The 14,854-nt window shown below is 45.0% G+C and overlaps 2 non-coding genes across 2 annotated transcripts; both read right to left on the bottom strand.

Annotated features, from left to right (window-relative positions):
* Window positions 1-595: 595 nt before the first annotated feature.
* TRNAP-UGG (transfer RNA proline (anticodon UGG)) lies at window positions 596-667 on the bottom strand. The gene has a single exon. It is a non-coding gene; the product is annotated as a tRNA-Pro (tRNA).
* A 13,183-nt stretch (window positions 668-13,850) lies between these two features.
* Window positions 13,851-13,922, bottom strand: TRNAP-AGG (transfer RNA proline (anticodon AGG)). The gene has a single exon. It is a non-coding gene; the product is annotated as a tRNA-Pro (tRNA).
* Between the last annotated feature and the right edge of the window lie 932 nt (window positions 13,923-14,854).

Raw genomic sequence — 14,854 nt, 5'->3', positions numbered from 1 at the left:
CTGGCACTTTTTTTTATTACTCGGCTAATGTATCCCGCGACACACACCTGCTCCCCAGGGAGGCTAGCAATACAACTTTTAAAACCACAATACAAAAATAACTTAATTAAAACTTCTTACTAGATAAACAGCAGCGCAGAGAGGAGGGGGATTGAATCGGGAAGGGAAAGCTAATGAAAACTAATTGGTAAAAGCAAAAACACACCAGAGCCGAGACCCTATCTTCTACAGTATCACACACGCAAATTATAATATACTCAGTCATGTATATAAGTATTGCTTAGTACAGATTTATAAAACTTGCCTTTAAAACGTGTAAAAATACTCAGATCTGTGGGCTAGCATTGCTTTCAGCGCAATCCTATGTAGGCTTACTCGGAAGTAAGCGCCACTTCGTTCAAGAGTTTGCTCCCTCGTACGTGAGTTTAAAATTGCAATTATTTTATTTTTCTTTAAACTCTCTTTCAACTCCATACCCACCTCTGTAGAGAACAGGGAGAAAACACCCATTCTGTTCACCATCCATAACCGGTGATTTTATGCTATTTCCCCCAGCCAGCATGTCAAAGTGATTTGTTAAAAGTAAGAAAAAGTTGGGCTCGTCCGGGATTTGAACCCGGGACCTCTCGCACCCAAAGCGAGAATCATACCCCTAGACCAACGAGCCAGCTGACGAGTAAGTTCCGCACCCTTTATTTAAAGTTGGAAAATTGGTTGCGTTCCACGTGTACGCTGCTGTTCTTATGAGAACTGAACTTCAACGCCGCCTACTGGTGGGAATTTGGAGCTCAATCTAGAAGAGCGGGCAGAGATAAACGCTGCGTTTGAAGAACTCGATTAGCTCTACCTCTGTAAATCGGCCTGGCATGTAAAGATTGTCCAGCAGCAATCAAACTCTTGAGGATGTCTTGCAAAATCAAGACCGTCCTTGGATAAATCTGTAAGATAAAGAGGCAGTGGGGTTGTAGCCAACACTCGTCCTTCTCAGAGTAGACCCATTCTACTCTGAGTCAACGTTTGCCATGCCCATTAACTTCAGTGGGTCTGCTTTCAGTAGGATTAGTATTGGATATGGCTAATTGAGAAAGAGGGGTCTTGCTTTTACAGTATATACAGTGGTACCTTGGGTTACATACGCTTCAGGTTACACACTCCACTAAGCCAGAAATAGTGCTTCAGGTTAAGAACTTTGCTTTAGGATGAGAACAGAAATTGTGCTCTGGCGGCGCGGTGGCAGCAGGAAGCCCCATTAGCTAAAGTGGTGCTTCAGGTTAAGAACAGTTTCAGGTTAAGTACGGACCTCCAGAACGAATTAAGTACTTAACCCGAGGTACCACTGTATAGATACACACACACAGTCATACCTCATGTTACGTCTGCTTCATCTTACGTTCTTTCAGGTTACGTCCCATGCCAACCCGGAAGAACCGGAAAGGGTTACTTCCAGGTTTCGCCGTTCACGCATGCGCAGAAGAGCAGAATGACGTCACCTGCATGCGCAGAAGCAGCGAATCGCAACCCACACGTGCACAAATGCACCGCTGCGGGTTGCGCTCTTTTCATGTTGCGAACGGACCTCCGGAACAGATCCCGTTCGCAACCAGAGGTACCACTATATATACACGCACACATCATTCAGCCCTGCACAAATGGAGCAAAAAAAATTGTAGAAATTGGGGTGCATGGAAACCAATCTTCCCATTGGACATGGGATAGTTTGAATTGAATTTCCTAGAGATACTAAATGGTACCTGCAATTATCTGTCTGCTCCCCATATCAATGAATGACCCAACTGGCTTCTGGTGCCCTCAGCCAGATATCACCCTGTCTACAAATTCCTGGTGGGTCTTCCACAATATCAGGGGTAGACAAACTAAGGCCCAGGGGCCGGATCCGGCCCAATCACCTTCTAAATCCGGCCCACGGGCAGTCTGGGAATCAGTGTGTTTTTACATGAGTAGAATGTGTCCTTTTATTTAAAATGCATCTCTGGGTTATTTGTGGGGCATAGGAATTCATTCATTTCCCCCCCAATATATATATATATATATATATATAGTCCTGCCCACCACATGGTCTGAGGGACGGTGAACTAGCCCACGGCTGAAAAAGGTTGCTGACCCCTGCTCAATATCCTACGTAGCCACACAAATAGTAGCGGCTCACAGCAACTCACTGAGACAATTGACATCAGGACATCGGGAGAGCACTGTGTTACCAGGTCAGTAGCCCATCTGGTACAGCATCTTGTTTCAGTGGCCAACCAGAGAAGTCCACAAGCAGACACTCTTTCCAGCAACTGAGCTATATTACAGCAGCCTAATTTAGGTGGAGAAAGTCCGCCTGTTGTGGCCGTTGCTGTTGTTAAGCAAACTGGGAGTCAGAACCCTGTTGTCTTTACTGCAAATCACTAAAAGATCCCAATCTACTTCGTCTCCCCCAACTCAGGGCCTGTAAAACGGTAATTAAGAATTGTGTCTCTGGGGATGTCCAGAGCGCAACTCCCTCACCCATGTGTGAATCACCAGCATCAAGGGTGCCAACTTGAATGAAATATTTTGGGGGCCCAGGTAAGCCCCTCCCACATAACTGATCACATGACATGTGGCGCATGCTCACTGTTTGAATGGCGATACCCATCAGCTTTAGTGGGGGCTGACTCCAACTCCCATCATCCAACATGGTCCATTTTTGATGGGAGCTGTAGTATAAGATGCCCAGAGGCTCCTCTGCTTGCGATTTACAATATATTATTCCCTGTAGTTGTTATGTTAGTGAATCATTTTGAATTGGTGCTGTTTTTTGTCATGTAAACTTTTTTTTGGTGTTGAGCTACTTTTGCGCAAAGCTTACTCTGGAATAGTGATGATGTTGATGATGATGAAACGCTACACTGTGTGCTGCTGAGTCAGGAGTAGCCACAGGTCTTCCCACTCCTGAGCAACATTTAGGTTTTCCTTGTAATTGCTAGTGAATCACCTTGAAAAGACGCTGGCTTTTGTTATGTAAACTTCCTCTGATGTTGAGGCATTTATCAACCACAGCTTACCACAGAATTAGCACGTGAATAAACCAGTGCTGATGACATACTATGTGCTGAGTGGTGCCTTAGAATTGTTTTAGCAAGCATATTATACTCTGTTTCTCAAATTTTGTTTGTTCCCAGCTCTGAATATTATAGTCTGATACTCTTTCAGTTCAAAATACTTTGGGAAATAAACATTTATCCTTTGTATGCTTATGGATGTGTTTACATGTTATCTGTCTTAGCTATATAATAAAAGCCTAGGTGCCGTATTTACGGGGGCAGGAGGAGGGAGAATTGTAGAATTGGAAGGGACCCTGAGGATCAGGAATATGCAGCTGTCCCTTATGGGGATCGAACCTGCAACCTTGGGGTGTGCATATGCTGATGGTAGAAATGATGTGTCTGTTCCCCCAACTTGTGGTTCTAGGGGACCTGGGAAGGGGGACGAAACTCAAAGAATGAAAGCTCTATCAGTTCACACTAGCAACATTTCAATGAGGCCTCCATAAAGGGGCAAGCGAGGGAATAATGATGTACACAGTGATCAAAGAATTAGGCAAAACAAAAAAAATTCCTTCCAGTAGCACCTTAAAGACCAACTAAGTTAGTTCTTGGCATGAGCTCTCGTGTGGATTATCCCTGATAAATAGGGAGAGTTGGTTATATATGGGCTATTATACAGTTTGGACGGACACATTAAATCAGGGGTTGCCCAGGGACCCACCCCCAAATGATTTTCTATGGATCGTTGTAATTTAAAGCACAGAAACACACACACAAAAATAATCCTGGAAGCTATTTGCTAAGGGTGCTGGGAATTGTACTTCTGGGGGTGGATGGGAGGAATAAATATAGTTCACAGGATTCATTGGTGGAAGCCCTGTGTTTTATGCTTACATATATGGTGTGGGAGTGTTATGTACTGAGCTTGGATCCTAGAACAATAGACAAGTGGGATCCCAGAAGGCAGCAACTTGATTGGTCTGCAGGAACTGCCCAATCAGGCTCCAGGAGGAAGTGAATCAGCAACCTGATTGGCCTCCAGGAACAGTCCAATCAGGCTCCAGGAGGGGAGTTGAATCAGCCAATCACATGGGACCCACTGTGTAAATAATGTATATATAGCCAGAGGTTTTGGGGGAAAGGACTCACTCACTCACTGTTTACCATGAGCTGAAATAAAGAACATGAAATCAACACTCATCTCCGAGTATATTTCAGGGAGCAAGATTTCATTAGTTGGGGGAAAGGCTTATTTATATCTGGGCCAGGACCAAGTGATTAGGCTTGTGGCTTCATTAACTAAAATAGTGGGGGGGGGGGGAGAGGATGTGAGGGGGAATCATTTTCCATCTTGGAAAATTGTCCTGAAATGGTCACTCTGGAACAATGGACGCAAATCTCACATATTCTCAGCACTGAGTGCCTTTTGGTACACGTGGACATGACTGTGGGGTGACCACTCTATCATCGCACTTGTTCATCTACTGTGGCCCTCAGGCTGTAAAGGGTTAGGGAAATCTGCTAATCTGTGGTCCATAGCAGGGCAATGATGCACATATAGAAAACTCACTTGGTTCAATCTGCAGTGAAATACTCTAAATAACCAAATCTGGGAATGATATCTCCTGGAAGAGATGGACCCAGGGTCACATTTACATTTGACACACATTTAAAACACGCTGCTGCTGCTGCCCCCCCCCCCAATATTGAGAATTGTAGTTGACAGTGCTACAGTTCCCAACACTTTTACTGAACTACAGTTCTCAGGATTCTTTGGGGGAAATGTTTGGGGTGAATGTGGCGCAGGTTTGAGGGGGGCCTTTGGCAAAGTGGCCTCGCTCCATCGTCTGCCTTCCTTGGAGGCAGAATGCCGCAGGGTCCAGAGGCTACCATTTGCATTTCCCACAATTCCTCCCAGTGTAGCATCACACTGGGGCATTGTGGGCAATTTAAATGGCAGCTCCCAAGCCCAGCCACTTTCCCCCCAAGAATTGCCCATGGTCGCTGGGCTACAGCGATAGAGCATCTTGCTTTGCATGCCAGAAGGGTGTCAGGTTCAACCCCTGGCAGGTAGTGCCTGGAGCCCTGAAGAGTTTCTGCCAGTCCGTGCAGGCAGTACAAATGTAGATGGACCGTATGTCCTTGAGAACCACTGCCCATTGGAGTGGTCAAAGCATTGGTCTAGACAGGCCAATTCTGTTAAAGCCACCTTTCTATGATCCTATAATGAATGTTCAATTCTTGCATGTACTAGAGTTGTGTATGTGTGTTTGTTTTAACCTCAGCAGTCAGGTTCACACACCCCAAGCGAGGCACAATTATGTAGCTAACAATCTAGCCAGTATCCTCCTCAATTCCCCTAATCCCCCACGGAAAGGATCAGGCCGCACGGCTCTAATCACACCCCGGAGTGCACCAAGGAGAGATAATTGGTACTCTCGCGAATCGCGTCCCCCCAGGGATACCAGGCCCTCAATCATTGTTCCCTCTTCCAAACAGGTGCTTTCATGCCAGCCCAGAGACCTCATTAAATCTTGCAAAAGTTTGTCAGGAAACTTTGTCGCAACTGGGGATATTCTGAGGAGGAGGGGGGGTGACTTTTGCTCTTTCTCACTGAGCTCTGATCACATGCTCTGGGCTCTCAAGAAATGCTGGCGATGAGCCAAGCTTTAATGACATGAGTGAGATGGGGAAATAAGAATCTCTAGTACTGCAGAGGAGAAGGAATTCCTTCGGTCAACTGATTTCTGGGCAGGGTTGCCAACTTTTCTGAACGCTTGCAGTGCCTATGCCTTCGACAACAACTTGGTCTACGGTCATAAACATGTGGTCATCTCCCTACTCAGAAGAGCCTCATAGGAAGCTGTGGTTAAAGGCACAAGAGCCAGCTCAGCTTTTTATTTTGGAGCTAGCTGGCAATCTTGTTTATGGCTTACCCAAACTAAGAGAGAGTGTGAATTTTTAAAAGCCCCTAATCGTGTTCTTCTGTTCTCCAGGATGTTCTTAATTTCAGCTGAGGGTGTCCTGCATAAACTTTGTGCAGTGTTACATTCCCAGCAAAAAGTTGTCATGTTAGCCCAAGCGGGGGCAGGAATGCAAAGTCCATATTAGGACAATATCTTTGTTAAGCTAACAAAAACATCATAAAATACTAGTGTTCACGCTTTTGTCTTCCCCATAACCCTTCAGCAGGATAGATGACAGACTCTGATGCTTCACACCCCCTTCCCCTTCCCCCTCCCTCCGACTTCTACTTTTTTGCCATCTATGCTGATGAAGAATTCTGGAAAACTCAAAAGCTTGCACACTGTTTTGTGACATTTTGGCCTCATGAGCCATTGTCCTAACTTAATATAGATTTCGATTCAGCAAAAATAAATTATTATTTATTGAATTAGTTAATGTTCTTGTTTCTGTTCCAGTAAAGCCATTTCAGTATTAACCTGGCATGAAAAAAAGGGGGCAGGCGCCAGCTTCAGCCTTCTCTTTATAAGAGATTAGCAGTGCCAGGATTACAGAGTTGGAAGGGTACTCAAAGGTCATCAATCCCAACCCCAACTTCCCAGCCAATGAGGGACATGAAGCCAGAGTGAGAAGAGATGTTACTACCCGCAAATGGGCAGTGCATCAAATCGCTTTTAGCCGCATAACATTGTTCAAACCTTTGTTCAATACATTGTTCAGGGCATTGTTCAAAACTTGGCAACCCTCTCTGCCCTTTGACTATATCTAGAATATCTATAGGCCACTTTTCCATTAACAATAAACAAACAGCAACAAATGTGGCTTTTAAACCTGCTGCATTGGACGAGGCTATCAGTCAGCCTCAGATAAAATCCATTTTTAATTGGGGAGAGGGGGATTCGCAGCAATGGTGGATGCTATAAAAGCCTTTAAAAAAGAAAACAAATTCTTGGTGCAGTTCATCTGTCTTCTAAAGTGTTGGTGTTTCCACTACTGGTCAGGAAAGATTATCCTAAGGCAACCCGAAATGACTTACAAACAGACAGGCAGACAATAAACCCCACATAGGTACATTAAAACCAAGAGAAAATACATTTAAAAACATCTCACACACTTCTAAAAGGCCACAGATAGTTAAAGGCCAAAGGCTTGGTTGTAAAGGAAAGTTTTTGCCTGGCACCTAAAGATATGTATAATGGTGGCGCCAGGTGAGCCTCCCCAGGGAGAGCATTCCACAAATGGGGAGCCACCACAGAAAAGGCCCCGTTCTCTTGTTGCCACCCTCCGGACCTCTCATGGAGTGGGAACACAAATAAGGGTCTCAGAGGATGATCACAGGATCAAGATCAGTTCATATGGGGAGAGGCGCTCCCTGAGGTATTGCAGTCCTGAGCAGTTTATAGGCTTTATAGGTGAAAACCAGCATTTTGAATTGGGCCCATAAACTAATTGGCAGACAGTGTATCTAGATAGATGATAGATAGATAGATAGATAGATAGATAGATAGATAGATGATAGAGAGAGAGAGAGAGAGAGAGAGAGAGAGAGAGAGAGAGAGAGAGAGAGAGAGAGAGACTGGTCAATAGGGTCAAGGATGATAAGGCTAGTAGTACCAGAACATCTGGACTGCTAAAGTCCCCCCCTTCTGGTTTAAAGGCTTGATATGTGCCAGCAATAACTAGTGGGAATATTTTGTCAACATGCCCTCAGGTGCTGCTGATTTCTAAGCTGCAGTTAAAAGCACAAGAACAGGCCAGGCTGATTTGTTCTGATAGTAGTAGTAGTAATAATAATAATAATAATAATAATAATAATAATAATAATAATATACAATCCTTCATCATAAGATCTCAGGGCGGTTCACAGAATAAAATACAGGATAAAAACAAATAAATAATTAAAACAAAAAACCAGAACAATAATTGCCCCCCCCCCCCCCCCCGCTTCCCACAGACACATTTAAAAGACTGTGGAGTATTAACCCGGTTGAAGAGGAATGTTTTCACCTGGTGCCTAAAAATATATAATGAAGGCAACTTTGCCCTTGTTTGGCAAAAAATATTTCTAGCTGGTTAAAACGCAGTGCTCCCATCTCACCCACCCAGTCTTGGTTTTTCAGTACTTTTTTTACAGTTGGTTCAGCCAGTTACGGCACATTTGTAAAAAATCATTTCTTTGCTCCGTTTATATCACACCAGCAGGGAATTCAAGGTACACGCTTCTGTCCCTCCCAGTTTTATCCTCACAGCAACCCTAAGAGGTGGGTTAGACTGAGAGGTTGTGGTTAGCGCAAGGTTACTCAGTGAGCTGCCAGTGTGAAGAACTTTTGGCCTTCCAAATGTTGCTGTACTACGACTCCCATCATCCTTGGCTATTGGGTATGTTTGCTGGGGTTGATGGGAGCTGTAGTTCAGGAACATCTGGAGGGCTAGAGGTTCCCTGCAACCCACTCTACACTATAGAGCAGGCACAGGCAAACTCCGGCCCTCCAGATGTTTGGGACTACAATTCCCAACATCCCTGACCACTGGTCCTGTTAGCTAGGGATGATGGGAATTGCAGTCCCAAATATCTGGAGGGCCGGAGTTTGCCTATGCCTGCTATAAAGTTTGGTCAGCTTTATTGCAGGATTGTATTTTGTTTCATTTAATTTCATTTGTATTATAGCAGTTTAAGTATCTGGCCTCCCCACTCCCAAGGAATCCTGGGAATCTTCATAGCCTGGCAAAGGTGGTGAGAATTTCTCTGTTAGAGAGCCTCAAATTTCTCACTGAGCTCCAGTTCCCACGACTCTCTGGGGAGAGGAAATGGATATCATTACAGACAATTGAGACGGTGTGCTGCAATTGTCGCTGCTCCTGCTGCTGTCTGTTACCTGGATATGAGCTGGAGTGCACCTGGGGCTGGATGATGCTAGCATGACAACGGCACAAAAACAAAAGGGAAAAGCTGTTTTTTATTTTGTTTTAAATTGCCTGTAAAAACCTCCCTTCCTCCCCCCTGCCTGTCCCTGGTTCAGACGCTTGTTCAGCCTTAATGTTCTGCTTGGGCTACACAGCTAACTTTCAGCCTGATTCAATCACGGAACTGAAATGTGAATTTCAAAAGCTGATGTCCAATGTTAGCCGCATCCACAGTAGACCCATTGGAAATAATGGACTTTTTTGTCCATTTATTTCAATGTGTCTAATATTAGATAATCCCTCATGTTTGTGGCTCAGGGCAGATCAATGCAATACACTTAAAGCACATCATTTTCACCCAAATAATCCTGGGAACTGTAGTTTGTTAAGGATGCTGGGAATTGAAACTTGTGAGGGGGAAACCACAGTTCCCATGGTTCTTTAGGGGTAGTCACGTGCTTTAAATGTATGGTGCAGACCTTCTGTCGGCTGCAAACATTTCATTTTAGTTTTTATTTATATTTGCAGGAATGCACTGCAAGCCCAAATGCAAGCCACGAGCACACATTTTAAAACACTTTTATTGTTTTTATTTGTGAGGGACATGTTCAACGCCCATGACTGAGTAATTGTGATCAGAGCCATGTGTGTCAGCATTGATCAGGCAGAGGCAACCTTCAGCCCTCCAGATGTTTTGACCTACAACTCCCATGATCCCTAGCTAACAGGACCAGTGGTCAGGGATGATGGGAACTGTAGTCCCAAACATCTGGAGGGCCGAAGGTTGCCTATGCCTGGCATAGATGATGCCCTTTCGCTCGGCTTGAGCCACAGACAGAACCAAGGAAGTTTTGCTCAAATTCCTTTCTCATTAACACAAAGTTGGGGTTAATGAGTTCACTGAACTGACAGTTTGTCTAGCCTGGCTGGCAAGACGAAAACAGCGACATTCCTCCTTCCACCTGTGGCAAAGGAGCTAAATAAAGCCCAGGGGCCGGTAATTGAATGGGCAGGCCTGGGCAAGCAAGCTGAAAACGCTCATTTCCCACAACTGCAGGCCAGTTGCTTAGCGGCAGAGACTGTGGCGCACGCAGATGGCTCTGCCACTGCGGTTCTGCCCTCTCTCGCCTCTCTGTCCCTCAGGATCTGTAATTGGGCTAATGGCAGGGCTGAGGAACAATTGAATTGTTCAGCTGGTGGACAGAGAAGGGGCGGGAGAAAGTCTCCCCAGGAAACCATGGAAGTCTCCCACAGCAAAAGCCAATCGCAGCGCAACAATGACAACACCACAGCAGCCCCCAGTGGGGTTTGAACACATGGCCTCGTGTTTACGAGATTAGTGTGCAAATCCCTTGAGCTGCAGGAAGACATCCTTGCAACAATTTCTAGTTGATTGTCTTTCAAACAGGATAGCTGGCATTAAAAATAAGAATCATCATCCTAGGCCTTGCAGCCTGGAAATGTAACCTATGAAGCTTTCCTTGCCCTGAAATAAAGTTATTGTTAAAACATCACCTGGCTAATTTCAGGCTGTTGGTCAAGGAGCAGGAACAGAGCCAATGGAAATTGGATGTCGCTAGACTACAACACCCATCATTCCTGGCCATCAGCCCACACTGGTTGGAAGCTGAAAGTTCAACAACAGCGGGAGGACCACAGGCTCCCCATCCCACACCCTCCAACATGTTGAGTCCAAAAAACAGTGTTTTAGGAATTCTAAGGTCTTATATGTAAAAAATAAATGTTCATAAATGTACAAGGCAAACACATACATAAGTATATAAACCACGTGCCTGAAATAATACAGGAGAACAATCCTGAAGTGATTTTGACTCAAATATTTCTCTGCAAGGAGGAAGGAAATTGGAAAAGCTTTCCAATTGTCTTTGGACTGTAGTGGCTTACACTGGGTAAATACAGTCTGGCAAGTATCTGTTAAGTCAGGCATGCCCAAAGTCCGTTTTGGGGGCCTAATCTGGTCCACCAGTCGGTTTAATCTGGCCCCTTGGGTAAAATCCTTTAAAAAGTTAAACAACTTTGGTTGACCTTTCACTTCATAAAATCTGGCCCTCTTTTGAAAAAAGTTTGGACACTACTGTAAGTGGAGCACACTATCAATATGTGTAAGAGATTCAGGAATTATATTTACCATCTCAAAGGAATGGCCAGGCTACCCAGAAAAGGCAGCCAGGTAAGGCATTATCAGGTATCCTGGAAGACAGGAGAGAAGCAACACGCTCAATTTTTTGCTGGGGACCACCTCCTTCTGTGATGTATGTATGACGTTTTGGGGGGTGGTCACTGGCTACAGGGTGAGCAACTTCAAAAGTCTATACCAGGGGTCAGCAACCTAAGGCCCATGGGCCACAAGCGGCCCACGGGGGTCATTTAACTGGCCCACAAGCCGCCCCCGAACTTAGCCGCCTACTCGGTGAGCCCCCGCATGCTGCGCTAAAGTGGCGCAGCGCGGCAAAGAGATTCGCTTCTGCAGTGCCGGAAATCGCGTCTGCACATGTGCAGATGCCAAAAATTGCAGGTGCGCACGCTCATGTGCACACAATCCAGCCCACTCTGCTGGAGTGAACCGGCCCTTGCCAACCCTTAGTCTATACAATATAAGCATAGCTGTCAAGCGTCCCTTATTTGGCGGGACAGTCCCTTATCCCAGCGCCGTGTCCCGCTGCTGTCCCTTATTGAGGATGTCTCTTAAATTTCCCAGGTTTCAAAGGAAGCAGCTCCTCTCTCTCCCTCCCTGCCAGCCAGGGAGGAGGGAGGCTCCAACTATGTTGCTTGGCTGTGTTGCTCACCCAATAAGGAGTCTAAGAATGACTGGGGGGTGGAGCTTGCATGCCTTGTGCCGATCAAATCAGCCGCATTGCCTGGGGACTCGCCTTTGCTCAGCGCTTCCCAGCAGAGAGGTGACGGTGGTTTCCCTTGCTGCATCCCCTTTGCTGGGTTGCTGCGCTATGGGAACCACCACTTCTTGAGGCTTCGTTTGGCTGCTGGTTGACTAAAATCCCTTATTTTGGCTGCTGATCGCTTATTTTCGAGGCTGCTGGTCCCTTATTTTCAAATCTGTAAGTTGACAGCTATGAATATAAGGGCTTGCGCACCACTGTTCTGGGTCCCTCTCCTCCCTCCTGTGTGTGGTGAGTGGGGACCCTGTTGCAACAGTTTAATAAAGATCATGCTTACTAGCTGCTTTGCTTCTTAGTATCCTCTAGTTCAGTGTTTCCCAACCTTAGGCCTCCAGCTGTTTTTGAACTACAATTCCCATCATCCCTGACCACTGGTCTTGCTAGCTAGGGATGATGGGAATTGTAGTCCAAAAACAGCTGGAGGCCCAAGGTTGGGAAACACTGCGTCTAGTTGGCCTCTGTTATTTTCTCCTACCTCCATAAGGACTCTATATGGGCTCTATGATATCCATAAGGAATAAAGGAGCAGTTTTTTCTTATAACACCAGGACGCATGATTTCCCAGCTGTGCTCCTGCACAAGTCACTTGACCCAGGTGAGATCACAGAGCCCAAAAGACGCACTTGGGGGGCACGCTCTCACACATGAGCACGGCATCTGAACATGCTTGTTTTGGGGCACCGTGCAAGATCGCGGCACCCCAAAAAGTTTCTTTTCGGGACAAGATCTCGGCACAAAAATCATGTGAAATCACAGTGCCTCCAATGGTCGCTGTGCTCTCGCGTGAAAAAACAGTATGTCCTGGTTTTCCCAGGACATTGGGCAGGGGGTAATGCCATCCCTGCCCCAAGTATTGGGTCATTGGGTGTGGCGTTTAACAAACTGAAGGGGGGATGATCACACTGGGATTTCTCCAGAGGGTGATAATGCTTTAGCTGAGATTCCTGCATGGCAGGGGGTTGGGCCAAGTGACCCTCGGGGTCCCTTCCAACTCTACAACTCCATGATTCTATCTGGGGGGGCCAAACACTACTGAGCCCCGAGTTAAACCCTCACTCTCACAGTAGCGCACCTCCAAGAGGATCAACCTTCTCCACTTCCACCACAAAAGCATGTCTGGAGTAGGCTAATAATAATAATAGCAATAATCAGTGTATGAATAGCTCACAGAAAGCTCATTTTTAAAAATGCTTTAGAAAAGGGTGTTCTCCCCCCCCCCCCATAACTGATGTGGAGGAAGGGAGAGGCTTGAAGAAGATTCATTATGTGTTTGTTATTGCTTTAAAAAAAAAAAGCCTGAGAAATTTGGACTGTCTGAAAACAATGTTTTTAAGGAAATAAAATAAATGCCCAGTGTGTTGAAATTGTGTGTGTGTGTGTGTGTGTGTGTTTAGAAGATATATGGTTCTAAATTAATGCCATAATGTATGGATGCCGATGTTGATAACACTTTTAAGAAATAGAGGATTGGTTGAGTTGCAATATGTGCATAATTCTCTGTGTGTTTATTTATTTATTTTTAAAAAGAGGCCATAACTTTCGATCTGCAAACCCTATCTTTTCATCCTTGATGTGTTTCACATGGTTGGGTAGGAAAACACTCTGCACATGCTCTGCAGTGTTCTTTTATTATTTTTCACACACTTTGGTGCTGTGTCTAAGAACTGAAAAGCAAGTTAGTGGACAGTCAGAATTCAGGTGGGGATTTTTAATAACAGTTGAAGTCAGGAACATTTTTATTTTTATTAATGCTATTAATAGGCATTCATTTGTTCCACCCAGGATATTCTGAAAAGAGCATTCAAGTGCAATCCTAGACATATCTATTTAAATGTTCAATGGGACTTGCCACCAGGAAAATGTTACAGAATTAGAGAAATTTAGAATACAGACCACAGAATTTTTTTGCCCAGGATCAATCTTTGATTTTTAAGGAATTTTTTATAGTATGCAACTTTCTTGTTAGGAGAAAAGAGATAAAATCCGATACTATAGGAACGTTCACTCATCATTTAGTATTGCAATAAATATAGGGCTCGTCCGGGATTTGAACCCGGGACCTCTCGCACCCTAAGCGAGAATCATACCCCTAGACCAACGAGCCAGCTGTGATCATTGGGTTCGTAAAAAGTTTATCTAGCAATCTCTGTCACTATGTGCCACGTGGAATTGTAGGACATTGAGCATCTCGTTGGCTTCTATTACTGATCAGCGCCATCTAGCGGTAGAGGACTGTTACTTTCTATATTCGGAATAATTGTTGAATTGTTTTTAAATACGTTGTACTGTATTAAAAGTGCAGACTATATAGTTCAAAACTTTTTCGCCTCAAGCCCGCATCTTTCCCATACATATTGATCCTGCACTTAAGATCCTGTAATGCTTATTTTATCTTATTTTCTTAATCTAGGAAGACACCTGTATATAGCTACACTTGGCCAAAGCCTCCACCAACCTCACTTTGTGATTCTTACCGTCCCAATGAGCCTTTTCAAATAAGAGAAGCTACCCTTTGCTTGTGAAAGGTCTCCTTGAAGAGATGTGTGCAGCAAACAGGCTGAAATCCAACCGGTGGTGTTTCCCTCCTAGTATGCTGGTGCAGCGACAGGATTTGCACCAGGATCAGAGACTGAATGCCCTGGAAATCTAGCTGCTGGGAATTGCAACTGGGGAGTGTGCTGTTGCTCTCAGGTCTTGCTTTCAGGTTTGGCCACTTTGAGAAACAGGATGCTGGACTGAATGGGCTTTTACTTTTTTATTCTGAATATTTTATTTCATTTCGAGATTCATAGAATCATAGAATCATAGAGTTGGAAGAGACCACAAGGGCCATCGAGTCCAACCCCCTGCCAAGCAGGAAACACCATCAGAGCACTCCTGACATATGGTTGTCAAGCCTCTGCTTAAAGACCTCCAAAGAAGGAGACTCCACCACACTCCTTGGCAGCAAATTCCACTGTCAAACAGCTCTTACTGTCAGGAAGTTCTTCCTAATGTTTAGGTGGAATCTTCTTTCTTGTAGTTTGGATCCATTGC

The sequence above is a fragment of the Podarcis muralis genome, chromosome 13 (genome assembly GCF_964188315.1).
Source record: "Podarcis muralis chromosome 13, rPodMur119.hap1.1, whole genome shotgun sequence".
Classification (NCBI taxonomy): Eukaryota; Metazoa; Chordata; class Lepidosauria; order Squamata; family Lacertidae; genus Podarcis; species Podarcis muralis.
This window is presented reverse-complemented; position numbering and strand designations above follow the sequence as displayed.